Source organism: Haliaeetus albicilla, chromosome 28 (assembly GCF_947461875.1).
Source record: "Haliaeetus albicilla chromosome 28, bHalAlb1.1, whole genome shotgun sequence".
Classification (NCBI taxonomy): Eukaryota; Metazoa; Chordata; class Aves; order Accipitriformes; family Accipitridae; genus Haliaeetus; species Haliaeetus albicilla.
Window position 1 is genome coordinate 14,654,868 of NC_091510.1, and position 16,393 is coordinate 14,671,260.

The window sequence follows — 16,393 nt, forward strand, 5'->3', positions numbered from 1 at the left end:
ATTCATGTATGGCTTTTTAGCGTGTCCTCCTAAAACATACTTAAAGAGAGTCTGTGATTCTTCAGGGCAAATGCAAAAATGCGAAGTTAAAGACTTCTACCCTTTGGGGATTTTGGGGGGGGGGTTTTTTGGTTTCTAGATGAAAGTCTTAAGACACTTTAGGAAGCATGTTTCTCAAAATATTCCAGGGCCTGTTTCTTGTAACCTTCTGACTACACAGCTAGGCTATGTTGTGATTACAGCTATACCAGGTTCAGCTATAAAATAAAGTATAACAAAACAACTTCGATGTTTTTACATCATATCTAAAGAACAAGGACACAACCAGTCTTAAAGTAATAATAAAAATTACTGAATTTATTTTAAAGATAATGAAAAAGTACCAGAATTATTTAAGACTTGAAATTGCTGAACTGCATTTCTTCACTGATATTTTTATTATTAAGTGTTAATTGATGTTAGTAAAGAATTTTCAGACTTAGATACTATTCCACACTGGAAAAGATAAATTACAGACTCTGAGATCCCTACCATGCTATCACAAATACAATCACCAAATAAAATTAAGAAAGCAGTAAATGCATCTATCATGCCTTTTCACTGTACTGATCTTCACACGCTTAATTTAAACCTCTTCAATCATTCTGTTCTCCATTAAGGTTGTCAAAAAATTACTTAATCCAGCTATGCACTCTCTTATTTAAGCAGGTGGACTTCAGTCAGACTCCCATATTGTAAAATTCTGGCTCAATATATAGTGTAAACTTTGTTCAAATATCAGAAACTGAAAGAACATGTCACTTTTCATTTTAAAGCAATTCCCCTTTGAAGAGACAGACTTTACGCCACAACATTTTAAAATAGAGCTACCTCAAATTGGCAGTCTAAGCTCAGACTGCATGTGTTGCTTAGACCTGGCCCAAGTCCCAGACATGGGATGGTCCCCTCCATCTCATACCTTTCTCACAGTTTCTCAGAGAACAGTCGCATGTATTTAGAGCTCCAAGACACAACGGCAATGTTTAGCACCTCAACAGCCTGGTAAAACAAGCAACAGGGCATTACTTCCCGTTATTCTGTTCTCACTAAAAAATAAGAGTATTTTTACTGAAAATGGGACTACTCAACCTTCAGCTAATGTATATAGTCTTGCTCGCAATTAAAGTTCTGTAGTTAGTGAAGTGCTTGCAAATGCAAGACCTCAGCTTTCAGTTTTTCTCTTCCTACAGCTGATTTCTTAAGATTCAAAAGTTATCCTGACCAGCAGCATCACTATACTGTCATCTAGAGTTGCAGTAGCAAAACACTGAAATCAATTTTAGTCTCAACCCATTTTACCAGTATTGCAGATGGGGAAAATACAGGGGTGTAAGTCATTACACTGCAATCTGATGCCAAATACTTTCAAGTCTTCTCAGGGTCAGACAAGTCCTGGAAGAAGTTCTTGCTTCTTAAGTGATAGAATCCCTTCCCTGCCCTCCCCCACCCTGCACAATCTTGAAGCAGGACTCTTAAAAGTATTGCTTTTAAAAAGACACATCATTCCAGCATTAAATCTTGTCCAGGAAAGACAAAGAAAAGACTAATTTCTTTACCACATTTTCAAAATCCAAATGAATACTATAAAGGCATGGATATGTCTTTCTCTGAGCATCAGGCTGGTGAGAAGATGAAGAGCAACACATTTCATCATGAACCTATACACCGGATAACTGGAGGCAGTTACACATTACATAAATTTGTAAACTATTCTTAAATTGAACAAAACATCACCCACATAGTGCAGCTCTCTCCCAATGACAGGAAGCGTACAATAATTAGCTCTCAAAAACTACAAATGGCAAAAGCATTTACAAATACTGAAGTATTCTTTGTGTTTGATCTCCTTCATTACTGTCATTTTTAAAAGGGTTTCTGAATCTCTGTGGTGCCAAAGCTTTTTTACTGCACTGTTAAATAAATCTATTCTTTTCCACTTTTGTTAACCCTTCCTCCCTTTTTAAAAGGGAAGTTATCAAAATGCTTATTGCTAAAAAGAAAAACATTCCTGGAGGCAGTGTATGTAAAGAGCCCATAAAGCAGCACCGTGCTCAATTCACAACTTCCAAAACCTAGCCACACACAAAAAAGTACGTTTTTCTAGTTCTGCCCAGAACTTATCTTCAAAAAGCTAGTTTAGGAACAGCAATAGTTTTAATGTATACAGGCAAGAACAAAAGAGCCAAAAAACCATATTCCGTATAATGACTAGATATATATCCTACATCAAAAGCTTTCTGCTTATTAACAGAAAAAAACTTAATGAGATTGCTGGATCAGCCACATCTAAGTGAAAAGCAGAAAAAATTCAAAGTCACAAATGATATTTTAGGAATCTGAACTTAAACAGTTATCAAGCAAATTCTATGCAGACAAACGATCTGCCTCCAAAACTGGAGATTCCTGGAAGGGAGGATTCATTAGCACTCACTGCTTTTGAAGTAATGACCAGAATTTCATTAAGCAGCTGCAAAGAAAGGTCTAGATGACTCAACAAACTAAATACCTAATGGAAGTTTTGAAAGCAGAACAAGGCAAAACAGATATACTACTGATAGTTGGTAGAAAGCAGTTTACTTAAGGCTCAGAGTGATCTTTGAGAATAGGAAGGTTGTTTAGGATACTCTAAAATTAGTTTAAAAGTGACAGGAAATCAGGTACAGGGAGGGAGGAATACAGATAACCATGATCCATTACAGGCTGCAGTCACAAAAATTACATGGTAAGCAAGTTTTTTGGATTTTGAAGTGACAGAGAGAAGCCTTCTACACATTCACTGGACAATTCTTACTTTAAGGGGCTGCATAGGAAGTTTTGGGGTTTGTTTTGGGGTTTGTTTTGTTTTGTTTTAAATTAAGGATTCACTACAGTGTGAATCATCACTGAGCAGGATTTTCATAAGGCATAAGGTTTCACAGCAGCAAATTCTACTGTCACAGTCCTGCTCTTGGCTAGCTTATTAAATTTTCAGCCAGTTGGTTCCTTGCTGCAGCTTTGCTACACGGTTACAGCCACAGTTATAACACACCATAGGTGTAGGACAAGGTAATAGCCACGGCCCCAATTTGCACTATCTTAACAGCCAAGAAACTGTATCTGAAGATCAAGGTACTAGGACATGTGCAAAGCGTTTGACACTGTCACGCATGATATCCTTGTCTCTAAACTGGAGAGACTTTGATTTGACGGATGGATCACTCAGTGGATAAGGAATTGGCTGGATGGTCACACTCAAAGAGCTGCGGTCAATGGCTCGATGTCGGAGTGGAGAGCAGTGACAAGTGGCATTCCTCAGGGGTCCGTATTGGGACCGGTGCTGTTTAACGTCTTTGTTGGGGACATGGCCGGTGGGGTTGAGCGCACCCTCAGCAAGTTTGCCAACAACACCAAGCTGTGTGGTGCGGTCGACGCGCTGGAGAGAAGGGATGCCATCCAGAGGGACCTGGACAGGCTTGAGCGGTGGGCCTGTGCAAACCTCATGAAGTTCAACAAGGCCAAGTGCAAGGTCCTGCACATGGGTCAAGGCAATCCCAAGCACAAATACAGGCTGGGTGATGAGTGGACTGAGAGCAGCCCTGAGGAGAAGGACTTGGGGGTATTAGGGGATGAAGAACTGAGTATGAGCCAGTGACGTGCACTCACAGCCCGGAAAGCCAACCGTATCCTGGGCTGCATCAAAAGAAGCGTGGCCAGCAGGTTGAGGGAGGTGACTCTCCCCCTCTACTCCCCTCTCCTGAGACCCCACCTGCAGTACTGGGTTCAGGTCTGGGGCCTTCAATGTAAGAAGGACATGGACCTGTTGGAGCGGGTCCAGAGGAAGGCCAAGAAGATGATCAGAGGGCTGGAGCACCTCTCCTATGAGGACAGGCTGAGAGAAGGCTCTGGGGAGACCTTACAGCAGCCTGCCAGTACCTGAAGGGGGCCTGCAAGAAAGATGGGGAGGGGCTTTTTACAAGGGCATGTAGTGATAGGATGAGGGGTAACAGTTTTAAACTGAAAGAGGGTAGATTTAGATTAGATGCAGGGAAGAAGTTCTTCACTGTGAGGGTGATGAGACACTGGAACAGGTTGCCCAGAGAAGCTGTGGCTGCCCCATCCCTGGAAGTGCTCAAGGCCAGGCTGGATGGGGCTTGGAGCAATGTGGTCTAGTGGAAGGTGTCCCTGCCCATGGCAGGGGGGTGGGGACTACATGATCTTTAAGGTCCCTTCCAACCCAAACCATTCTATGATTCTATGAAACGAAGAAAGGCAAGCACCCTGTTGTCCAAATTCACTTTATCACTGTTAAGCAAGTATAATACGTAACTGATCATCACATGCAGTGGTGGACTGAACTAGGGTGGGGCAATACAGATGCCATCCTAAGTTCTTCCATCATGCCCCCTCCCCAGGGGCTGCTGACAAGCTGCAGAACACAAGTACCAACTGAGGTACCACTGATTTACTCCTGGTAGATTATACTGAAATTTGCACAGGATTTGCTACATACCCTGTCCAACCATCCCTACAGCCGGTACAACCACCTCTGGGACAGGAGCAAGAACACACTGAGGGTGGTAACCACATAAACCACCCCACTTCCACTCCACAGGTGCCAATCACCACACAGCACCTGCATGTGTTGTTTTCCTTTATCTACTCAATTGCCTTTTCATTGGGAAAGAACAACAAAAAAACCCAATAAGCCAATGGATCCTAAAAGATCTTAACTACTGTTACCTTTATGCTTCTCATGTCATGTGAAGTGTTAACCCTCAGTCTAAAATTTCAATTGAAAAAACAAAATACTGACCAATGCCTGTTAGTTTGTGATTCAGGTACTACAATAAGTGGTATAAGAAAATAACACTAAAGGAAAACAAACTGTCAGCAAGCCATGAAGAACATACAGAGAAAAGATGCATGACTTGAAGCACCTTTTTAAAAAAACAAAAACAAAAACCAAACAAGATAAATTTGCTAAACTTTAGATTAAATGTTTAGATAACTGGTTTAGGCGTGCATAGCCCTAGTTAAGCAAATAAAACTGAGAAGCTGTAAGATAAACTTTAAAAGATAAACTTTAAAAGAAGACTTACATTTCAGGTTATTTAGGAAAGAAGTAATTCTAGGGAGATTTTCAGTATACTATGGCTCTGTGAACTTTGAAAGTGTTCTCTGCATCCTGTGTGTATTCATTTTTCTGGGCTTCCTGTGAAGTCCATAGTCCAATCAATTGACAAAACATTGAAATAAAACCATTTAGGCTTTTTACTTTCTGGGTAGAAAGCGCATCCTTGGTCAGTTCTATTTTCCTCTTTTATTATTGTTTTCCAGTTTAACAGCTTGCTTTCTTATCACAATTCTGATAATTTTTCCTCTGAAATTTATTTCAGATCTCCATTATTTACAGTAATCCAACAAATTTTTAAGGAAGCTGGGGTTTAGCCTAATAAGGAGAAAGACAGGAGTCCCTCTGGGAACGTAGTGATTTCCAACATTTCTTAGCTGATCTTTTGCTCTGTATTGATGCTTCCTAATTTCTTCTCATCAAGGGCAGAGCATGCGTGCTGTTCTCTATAAGGATTCCCCAGTTTCTTTCTGTTAAGACTACTAACTTTAATTGGTCTTACACTTTATATTAAAGTAGAATTTTACAGTTTGTTTTCCCCCCCACCATATATGTTCATAAGGACTGACACACCCTCTAAATCAGGGTCTCTGAAATGTAACTACTTCATTCTTGTTCAAAGCAACAAATCTGTTCTCAAGGATTTAATACAAACAAAATCCACATCTGAAAACATTCCCACGAAAGCATCCCTCTGTTCTAAATTCCATTCTAAAATACCTACTTTTAAGGGAAGCAAAACATAACATTAGGTATAGTCTTCTGTGAGAGGTTTCTGTAAAATTTCTTGGTATCAAAAGCACTAGAGGCTGGAAAAGAGACACAGAGGTAGAAGAGTGCACAACCACAGCAGGTTTCTTTGAGAAGACAAACCCATTTTAATACTTCAAAAAGAACAGAGCTGAAGATTACTCTCAATAAATGAATGACTTTTCATCTGTGAATCCAGTATTTCAAAACAGGTCTGTCTGGTACTGCTTCATGAAGTATCAGATCTAGTCCAAATTTAAATAAGCAGGGCTGCACTGCCACTCCTGAATCACATGCCTAAGGAGCTCTCAAGCTATACCAGTCCTTACTTCTCATACCCTGGTACCTGCATCTGTCTCAAGGATTTCTGGCTTTGTGATCCGATTGCCTAGTTCAGAATAAATAAATTCATAAACGAGAACAGTCACCTGCCTTCCTTATCACAGCAATTAAGCCAGGACAGCTTTTGTCTTCCTGATACTAAGGGTATCTGGAACTGCAACTTCTCAAACTCCTGGTTACCAGACTGCATACTCCATTGCTGCACTTCAAACACCAGCTCTCAAAGCTGAGCCTTCACCTGTGCAGGGAACTGTAATTCCACACTACAGGCTGCTCAGATCTCAGCTTCTTTCAAGCACTACATGGGAGACTGAAGAAAAACATGCTTTGCCACAAAAATAATTCTCAGAAAATATTAGTGAAAAGGCACGCTCTCTAAAGGTAAACTACTTACCCAGCTTTGCTCTAGGAAAGCCAAAACAGTCTGGAGACTGCCTTGGAAGTAAAAGCAATACACTGATGAATTATTCTGAGGAACAAGAAACCAAACTGTGCCAAGTATAACTTTTTCCTGACCAATTTGGGGTTCTGGGACAAGAGCTAGGAGTGCACAGGAGAAAATTTCACATTCGCATTTAAATCCTCAAACTGAAGCCTAACTGAGCATACCAAACAATACATGACAAATGAAAGGAAAAACTCTTCAAAATTACTTTTGGGACTTTCCACAGTGTATCATTAAATTCAAACACATATTGCCAAAATGTAAAACAGAGTAATCACAAAAGCAAGCTATTCTTGAGGTTTACTGACTCTGCTCATCTTATTTTAATGAATCTTAAGCATGTCATGACATGTTCCTGGGAATACATCCATGCTACTTTAACATGCTACTTGGCAAACCCCAGAGTTAACCCGTATGTTTTCAACTTCATGTCTTCTTATCACGTTCACTTTTTTTGTTACCCCCAACAATTTGTAGGCTCCAGTTAACCCACAGTCTGCAGTCCACTGAAATTCTTTCCTAACTCACAAAAATTTTACTTTTAAAATTGCGTAATACCCCATTTAGAAATGTCACCTCCTTCCTGCTCTACTTTTAGGCCATAAATATAAAAACCGGCTACGTTACATAGCACCACAGTTTGAGACTTGCAATAAAAAACAAAGCCACTGCATTTCTACTTTAGTGATGTAAAGATAAAACGAAACAGTCCTGAAATTGAACCTTCCATCTTCAAAGATGATTTTATTGAATTAAATGAAATGCTATCCTGAAATATCCTATATAATTATTAACAACATACATTCCTCTATGAACAAAACCAAGTTGTTTCCAGGGATTCTTTTAGCCTTTGCCATTTGAGCTGAAGGAATGCTAGGGATTCCAAAGAACATTTATTTGCAGAGCAGACTATGTTAATATTAAAATTTTAATCAAGGATTTATTTTATTTCTTTTTTTAAGGGGATAAATAAAATGTGATTGCTATTCACATGCCAAAATGCAGAACTCGCCCACCCACTGTATGGTACTACTGCAAAGTTACAATCATGGAACGTTGACTAACTTTTGTTACGATTACAGAATACTGTAAAAGAAAAGAATATATTGAAGTGTAACAATTATTGCACTACATTTCAATGCATTGAATGTAGTAAAACACCAACAGTCAACAAAATAAAGATGCCCATGCCCAATCCCTTTATAACTTACCTAATGTGAGTTATGTTTAAATTTGGGAATGCTATCAGAAAGAACACTTCATTTACAAATCTTAAAGAAAATATTTGCAAAATTTTTAAAAGCACATATAAGAGTAAATATACTTCTTTCAAGTTCTCTCTACGACACATATGCATCATTCCAAGGCACTTTTTAATAAAATCTCATAAAAGTAGGGATCACATTAATATACTTCAAAGCCACTTCCTTCAACACCTCATCATTGAATCTTCTGCCTGAATATTTAAAAAGCAAAATCTTACATTTTGATAGCTATCCCACTCCCTTAGAATAAGGTTCTCCTCGAAGAACCTTAAGTGCACTGAAAATAGCTACCTACCTACACACTGTACTTTTGCCCATTAATTTTTTGTCTCTGCTGAGGTAAGCAAATTTTGACCGATGACCACTTCCTGTAAATGAAGTAGATTAATAAAACATTATTAGTAAAAATATATTGTTATCTTCCAAGATTCTTACAATTCTTACCGTTCCATAAGCGGAAAAAAAAAAAAAAACATTTCAAAACATTTTGTGCAATGAAAATAATATAAACTTAAAATAAAAAGCTTCTGAGTAGTTTTAAAGCAAAAAACAAATGCAATAAAAAGCAATACTCACACACAAACTAAAGCAGGAGTCATTAACTGTCAGAATTTCATTTTAAAAACAAAATCAGTACTATTTTGGAGACTTAGGAAAAAGATGAATCAGTAAACTTTTTCACCCCAGAAAAAGAAAGAAGTTCACAACATGAACTAACAGGCTACAGAAATCTAACATATCTACAGATCCTTTGTCCAAATAGAAAGGCATGGGTGCCTTGATCCTGTAAAGACAAGTAATTCTAAAAATAATACAGAATTAGTCTCATAAGAAAACCACATAAGAAATCACAAATGCCCCCAAAATTATTTTTAACTGTGTGTAATTTATTCTCTGTTAAACCCAATAAAACTTGAATACTGGCCGACTCTTTCTATTATACACCTTAAAGGGAACTTTGCCTCCTTACAAGAAGGACAGAAACGCTTCCAAACCACCCTTGGGACAACAGGAGAACAAGCCAAAATTCATGCCCCAACAGTTTTCAGAGATGACTGGAAAAACCAAACCAGAAGCTGGAAGCACAGAATCTGTGTTTCCAAATCCAAAGGCGAAGGAAGGAAACAAAACCCGTTCCTGACAGAAATCTTGGTTCACTGAAGAAATAATGGGAAGAAAAAAAAACAAAAAAACAAACCAAAACAAAAAAAACCACCAACAACAAAAAACATAGAGGCTCTGACCTTTTGTGATCTCCAGAATCAGTATGTTCTGGCTGTAACTGGTACAGGAAATGAACAACTACCTCCGTGAAAACCACATCACCCCAGCCCTGAACACAGAGCCGTATTCTAGGACCCTAAGCTAGTGAAGGAACCGGCTGTTGCATGCAATGATAAAGTTGAAATTTTTTTTTTTTTTTCCACCAAAAAGAGCAAAAGGCACAATCACACTGTTAAGAGTGATGCCCAGAAGAGGCACAGCACAACCAGTTGTGATAGCACAAGGTGTAATGGCTTTAAACTGAAAGAGGGTAGATTTAGATTAGATGCAGGGAAGAAGTTCTTCACTGTGAGGGTGGTGAGACACTGGAACAGGTTGCCCAGAGAAGCTGTGGCTGCCCCATCCCTGGCAGTGCTCAAGGCCAGGTTGGATGGGGCTTTGGGCAACCTGGTCTGGTGGAAGGTGTCCCTGCCCGTGGCAGGGGGGTGGGGACTAGATGGTCTTTAAGGTCCCTTCCAACCCAAACCATTCTGTGATTCTACTGCAGCTACAGGATAAAATCCCACCAAGCATTTTGCATTGTCCCTTCACACAATACTTTTCTAAAGTTCCTCACCTCAGAAGAGTGGCAAAATTCTAAAGCAGATTTGTGAAATAATTTGTGTGCATTTATTCTGCAAAATGTTTTCTTCAGCTTTAAATGATTCAACAAAAACACTTCACTGAAAAGATCACCAAGGCACTGATATACTAGAGGACCTATTCAAAGTGGTTACCACTGAACATGGACTTAAGAGTCTGAAGAAAGCAACCAAGTTCCCCAGGCCTACAGCAGTTAAACCTGTGGTCCCCGAGCGATTCAAGTGTGGCCCCAGTGCCAGGGCTGCACCACACAACCAAACCCATCGTTTGCCAATGGTGGGGCGATGGGAGGAAGCAAAGGAGGAGAGGCTGCCATCTCCGACACGGCTAGACCGCCTTGGTGCGCACCCAGCCTCATCACGTCCCGCAAAGAAGCTGTAAGACACCAGGCAAGCTGCTGCCCTCCTCCTTCCACTTCCAAAGGTTGCAAAGTCAATATACACCACCAATAAAGTCAGCAGAAAGTTTCAGACTTGCCTGGTTCTGTGAAGAGACCAGGCCTCAAGTCAAGTGCCTACACCAGGCGATCCAGCAAAGAGCAGTAGCACTGCCCAGTGCGAGTAGGACTCGGCACCGCTGGTATAACGTTGTGCCTGAGAGCTGGTTTTTCACCTGATAAAATGGAAACTGTACCAAATACTGTGGAAAACCAACAGGTTTATTTTTTGAGGAAGGGATTTTTACAAGAACTACGTTTGCTATAAAAATACAAATTGTATCACTGAAGTCTTACAGGCAGACCGATCATTTCTGCCTGACAAGGGACTGGATCCTTAGAGAGCTCCATCACCATAAGACATAAAACTTCAGAGTTTCCAAGACTCCCTTCCAGGCAGGTTCTAAACTCAGAATGCATTACCCCCCACTCAGTATTGCTGCTTTCTTTACTCATCTTAAAATGTTGTAATTTCAGTTCTCACATCCACACACTTGCCAATATTAAGTATATCTTCTAACACTGTAATCATTCAGAACATATTAAGTTTCTTTTATTTCATTCAATTCAGACTTGCTACATGTGGAATGGCTCTTTCATTCAGTCCTATAAACCTATTGGTGGGAACATGCACCATACCTGACATGCAAATATAATAAAATCATGGGAGAAATTAGAGAGAAAGCGTTATATTCTTTTCCCAAATAGATATTATAAAGTTAGTCACAGCATAAGCAACTGAATTGAGGGTATAATCACTAAGTAAGTATCCTAATTTCAGCACAAAACTAGACTTTCCCTTTCCCTTGCAACAAGGGAAAGGACTTGGGTTGCAAAGCCTCTCTAGGCAGTGCCACAGAAGTAGCTGCGTTTCAGCTCCTCCCTCTCATCTCTTTACAGCATCAACTAACCAAAGCAGCTTTGTGTTCAGTTCCAGCAGTAGAAAAACATCATGACATTATAACGCAATCTTTACCAGGCCCATTCAAACAGCACTGATGAAATTCCACAACACTCCAGCCTTGTCATCCCTGGGACAGGAATTAAGAAAGCAAGAGGAGGACCTTAGTCGAGTACCAAAATATGACTTGAGAGAGCTATACTCAAAACAAATTGAAAATACATTTTAAATGAGAAAATGTCAATCTTCATCATTTTGTTACATATGTATGTAATGTTATATTGAGAAAACAACTTGCTAATACAAATATTAGCCTCTGTCATATACACACGTGAATTCTATACTGATTAAAATCACTGTAATTCCACCTCATTACAGGGCTTTTGTTCTCTGTGTTTTATGAGAAATGAGAATTCTTCGGCCCAAAGGCTGTGCATCAATCTGTATTCTTCTTTTCCAAATTAGATGTTAATTTGTTGATTAAGAATTTTGCAGGAAATGGGAAATCATCCCTAGCAAAGAGGTACCTCATACTCAAGAGAGGCTAGCAGCTCCTACCATCTCCTGGATGCTAGTCCCTGGCTCCTGCTGAGCTCTCACTTCTGCAGAAGGCAGGAGCCATCATCTGCTCAGTAACACCATTACAGGTCCGTCATGGGTCCGAGAGCCAACCTTGCACAACCTCCCTGAGCAAGCTACGCCAGTGTCTGACCACGCTTACCAAAAGTCCCTCCAATCTTCAAAAAACCCCTTTGTACAAACATCATGAAGACCTTATCCCCTCCCAGAGGGCAAAGAACAGCTTTTCCTCTCCCTCTCCTTTTGCACTCATGGGGCACATCATTCCCAGAGGAGAGCAGCTCCAGTTCTTCCACCCTGCTCTTCTGGGCCATTTTTGCAAGACCCATCTTCCTTTTTAGTCCTTTTAATGGTTAATGTACTTCTGTAAGTACAGTACTCCATGTGAGGTCCTACCATCTCTGAATATAGCAACAGTATTTCACTACTATTAGGATACAGGCACTCATACATATACATCCTGGAATTATGTCTGCTTCCCTCTCACCCTCAACAACATACTGCTGGTCTGAACAGCTTATTACACACTACAAGGACTACATCCTTCCCTGCTAATTAAACAGTACTCCTCATTACATATTTGTACTGTTTGTTGCCTCTGTATTTACCTTTTTATGCAATGGGTACATTTACTTCCTCTTCTATCATCCAATAATTCAGGAAAATATCGACACGTACTAGACTCAAGAAAATGCATACAACACCTACAGTTTTCCTACAGTTTCACAGTGAAGTACTAATACTACCGTTTTCCAGACAACTTGTAGTAGCTTCAATCTAGGACATACCTCCTTAGCTTAGTTATGTAGACCATACCAGCATGTGCCAAAAGCTCTTCTTAAAATACGCAGTATCTACGGCTTCTCCTCTACTTAGATCTTCTGCTCTACCACAGGAAGATACTGGGTTGCTTTAGCAGTTTCGTTTTGTACTAACGCTTTCAGATTAAGTTTCAAGAGCAATACCCAAGTCAAATTCAATCTATAGCAGAGGTTTAGGTTTTCCAAAACCTCAACCAAGTGACTGACCCTCCATTCTAACAAACTGAGAAAAGGGGTTAACAAAAAAAACCCAGCCAAAACCACACAAAGATGACACACTTTAAGAACCATCTTATTTTAAAAGAAGTTAGACACAGAGGAGTAAAGGTGACAGAAAAATAAGTAACAATCTATTTAAAAAAAAAAAAGAGAGAGAGAGAGAAAATGGGTATTAACAATAAATTTGACAGAATCACAGAAAATTCAAACATCTTGTCAAACATCATTTTCCCTTCCCCCTGCCTTTGATTTTCAGAAATACTATGCAGTATTCATATTGACCCAGTCCCACTTTGAATTCCAGACTACACAGCTTGGCCAACTGTCTCCATACAAACCAATCCTAGCAAAAAAATACATGTTAAGGGCCAGAAAAATTGCAAAATGCTTCTTCAAGCATTCCAAACTTTAACATGGATTAATGAAAGCTAGAACAAAGATGCCTCTGATGTTAAGACCCCAGGTTATATACAGTAAAGGACAACAGGAAGTATTTCACTATTGGAAAAGTTTCATTATATAATTTACAAATTCCAGTAAAAATATCAAAACAGCATTTATACTAAAACATATTAAAATATGCATGTCAGTTTGCATAACATTTCCTCTCCACCAAGTTCAGATAATATAGTCTGCTTCTATTTGTGATACATTAGTTTAATATTTGCATTTTGAATACTGGAGAAGGCTGCCTGCATTTTTCCCTATAGAAGAATTACTTTGAAAGGTATTTTCTCTGTAGCCTCATACTCATTAGTCTTGACTGATGAGCAGCTTTGTTATTTTCAACTTTGATTTGCTGGTGTTATAGTTGAAAATTAAATTTATTTCAGCATCTTCCTTCAAATTCAGATATTCCTATAGTGCTTTGACTTTACATACTTGCAAAACCTTCAGCTGATCAGTGATCCTAATCCCAACCACTTCAGGTCATTTTCAGGTACAAACTGTTGAAAAAATTTTTAATTTTTTTTTTTTTTAACAGAGAAATAGCTCCCTCCTCATGTCTGTACTAATGCATAAATAAAAAGAAAAGTTTTCTCTAGGTAATGAGGCCCTTTTGCATGCTCCACCAAATCAAGCAAATCTGCAGCTCAAGGTCTTTGTCAGTAATGGAAGAGATCAGAAACAGACAGTTGCATGAAGAACCCTGCTTTCAAAAGCAACACTTAGGCTTGCTTTATAGTCAGTCAAGAGAAGTATAGGGAGCAGTTCCTCCCCTGAAAGTGACCTCCATCCACTGACTACAAAGGGAACCTGAAGAGGTAGGTGAACCAGGTTTCGAACTTGTTAGTAATTAAATACAAGCATGGCAGACCTACTCACTGCATTTAGCTGAGCATAATTCACATTTCCTCTGATCTTACTGATTGGAACAAAAGCAATAATCCTAAATTTGTCACAGCAGAATTCTAACGGCTCATGCTAAAGAGAATATCATCATTTTATTTGTCACACAGAAATGCAACCACCAGCTAAAATGAATAATTAACCATGCACAATAAACCAAAACAAAGTTTATCACTTACTGTACTTATCTGCAGCTCATTTACTTATGCTCTCACATACTCTATTTCAACAGCATCTTACACTCACCTAAGACGGCTCTAAATCGCCATTAGTATCTTAGGATGCAGCACCTGAAGTCTGAAGTAGAACAGACACCAGTGATCTGCACTTAAAACAGTCAAAAATGATTTACAAACTGCTCAAACATGCAGAACTTTGGCAGGAGCACAAAACGACTACACAAAAGGTAGTTAACAGAAAACAAACATTCAACACAAAGGACCCATAATCTTGAATTATCTTTTACCATAGACACTACCGCTATTAACTTGAGTGGGAGACAGCTATCAAAGCAGAACCATCGCTGCTTTGCAGAAAAGTTCACCTACATAACCCAAGTGTCACACTTGGTAAGTACAGATGCACAGAAATACCCAAATAAGACTTCTAAAAACTTCCTACTGTGCAGGTAAAATGAAGTAGGGAAAAAGAAATACTTGAAGCTTGTTCTAGTATCAGTTTCTCCTTTAACCACTTCAGGATTTAAAAACAAAAAAAAATTATCAGCACAACTGGCTTTGGCTGGAATAGAGTTAATTTTCTTCCTAGTAGCTGGTATGGGACCGCATTTTGGATTTGTGCTGAAAACAGTGTTGATAATACAGAGATATTTTCTTTATTGCTGGGCAGTGCTTACACAGAGTCAAGGTCTTTTCTGCTTCTCCCCCCACCCCACCAGCGAGCAGGCTGGGGGGGCACAAGGATTTGGTAGGGGACACAGCCGGGACAGCTGACCCCAACTGACCCAAGGGATATCCCAGCCCATAGGACGTCATGCTCAGCACAAAGCTGGGGGATGAAGAAGGAAAGGGGGGATGTTGGGAGTGATGGCGTTTGTCTTCCCAAGTCGCCGTTAGGCACATGATGAAGCCCTGCTGTCCTGGAGATGGCTGAACACCCGCCTGCCCGTGGGAAGTGGGGAATGGATTCCTTGGTTTGCTTTGCTTGCGTGCACGGCTTCTGCTTTACCTATTAAACTGTCTTTAGCTCAGCCCATGCGTTTTCTCACTTCTACTCTTCTGATTCTCTCCCCCATCCCACCATGGGGGGAGTAAGCAAGTGGCTGTGTGGGGCTTAGCTGCCACTAGAGCTGGGGTTAAACCACGACACCTTTCTTTCCATATAAAAGTCCAAAATACAGTAACATTTTCCATTCAGAAAAAGTCACCGTCTGACTATTATGAAGAAAAATAATGCAGGAAAGTTTTAATTAATAGCTTTAACATATTAATGAAGAGATCATCCTAAACTATTCACATTTCCGCATATTTTTCTGTCCAGTTTAACTGACAAAAAAAATAAACTTCTCCACTTGGCACCTTACAACCACATTCTTGTTTGCTTGCATCATGCAGACGACTGAACAATCCTAGAAGAACAAAGCTTTTTATTTCACCAAAATTAGGGGGCAGGGGTATAACAACCCATATATCAAGATATACACACACACACACAAATGCGTGTACACGTATCTCTCAATAAAAAGGTCGTCCTTGCAGACCACAGATTTCAAAAGCTTTATGAACTGGTATCACTTACATTTAGTTTTGTTGTTGGGTTTGTTTGTTGGGTTTTTTTAATTTGATAATATAAGACTCCTATAATGTAAGCTTCCTTTTATCCTCCTCACCCCAAAAAGTTCACAAGGGAGTAATGGAAGGGTATTCAAACTCATAAAACCTAAATAGATATTCAGTTTCTGGCTAACAATACTCACATTCAATAACATTTTTCAACTTGTTCCTTTCAAATTTCTTCATTAGCTTGTATGATTTGACAAGTCCTTTTCATCTTTCACTTTTAATTCCTCCTCATACTGCACCTCTGACAACATAACTTTAAAATCCACATCTCTTATCTGTGCACAAACTGATGTTTTCCTCAGTACCTGGCATGGGTATATACACTGAAGACTTCATCTGTCTTCAGTAAATTTCCTATGGGTAGACTACTTACTTTTAATAAAGATGACTGAAAATGATGAAGCATTTATTTAGTTAGATTTCAGATTGTCAAAGATCTTCTAAACAAGTAAAAAAGAGCAAGAAAAT

The 16,393-nt window shown here is 39.4% G+C and overlaps 1 protein-coding gene across 6 annotated transcripts in view; it reads right to left on the reverse strand.

The window, feature by feature from the left end:
* CNOT2 (CCR4-NOT transcription complex subunit 2) overlaps positions 1–16,393 on the reverse strand; it is a 94,437-nt gene that overhangs the window by 51,829 nt on the left and 26,215 nt on the right. For 2 of the 6 annotated variants that reach the window (XM_069773534.1, XM_069773532.1), the window contains exon 2: positions 8,247–8,319. The exons of the other annotated variants lie outside the window; for them this stretch is intronic. The gene's annotated coding sequence lies outside the window, so the exon portion shown is untranslated. The remainder of the gene's footprint in view (positions 1–8,246; positions 8,320–16,393) is intronic. 6 annotated transcript variants of the gene reach the window in all.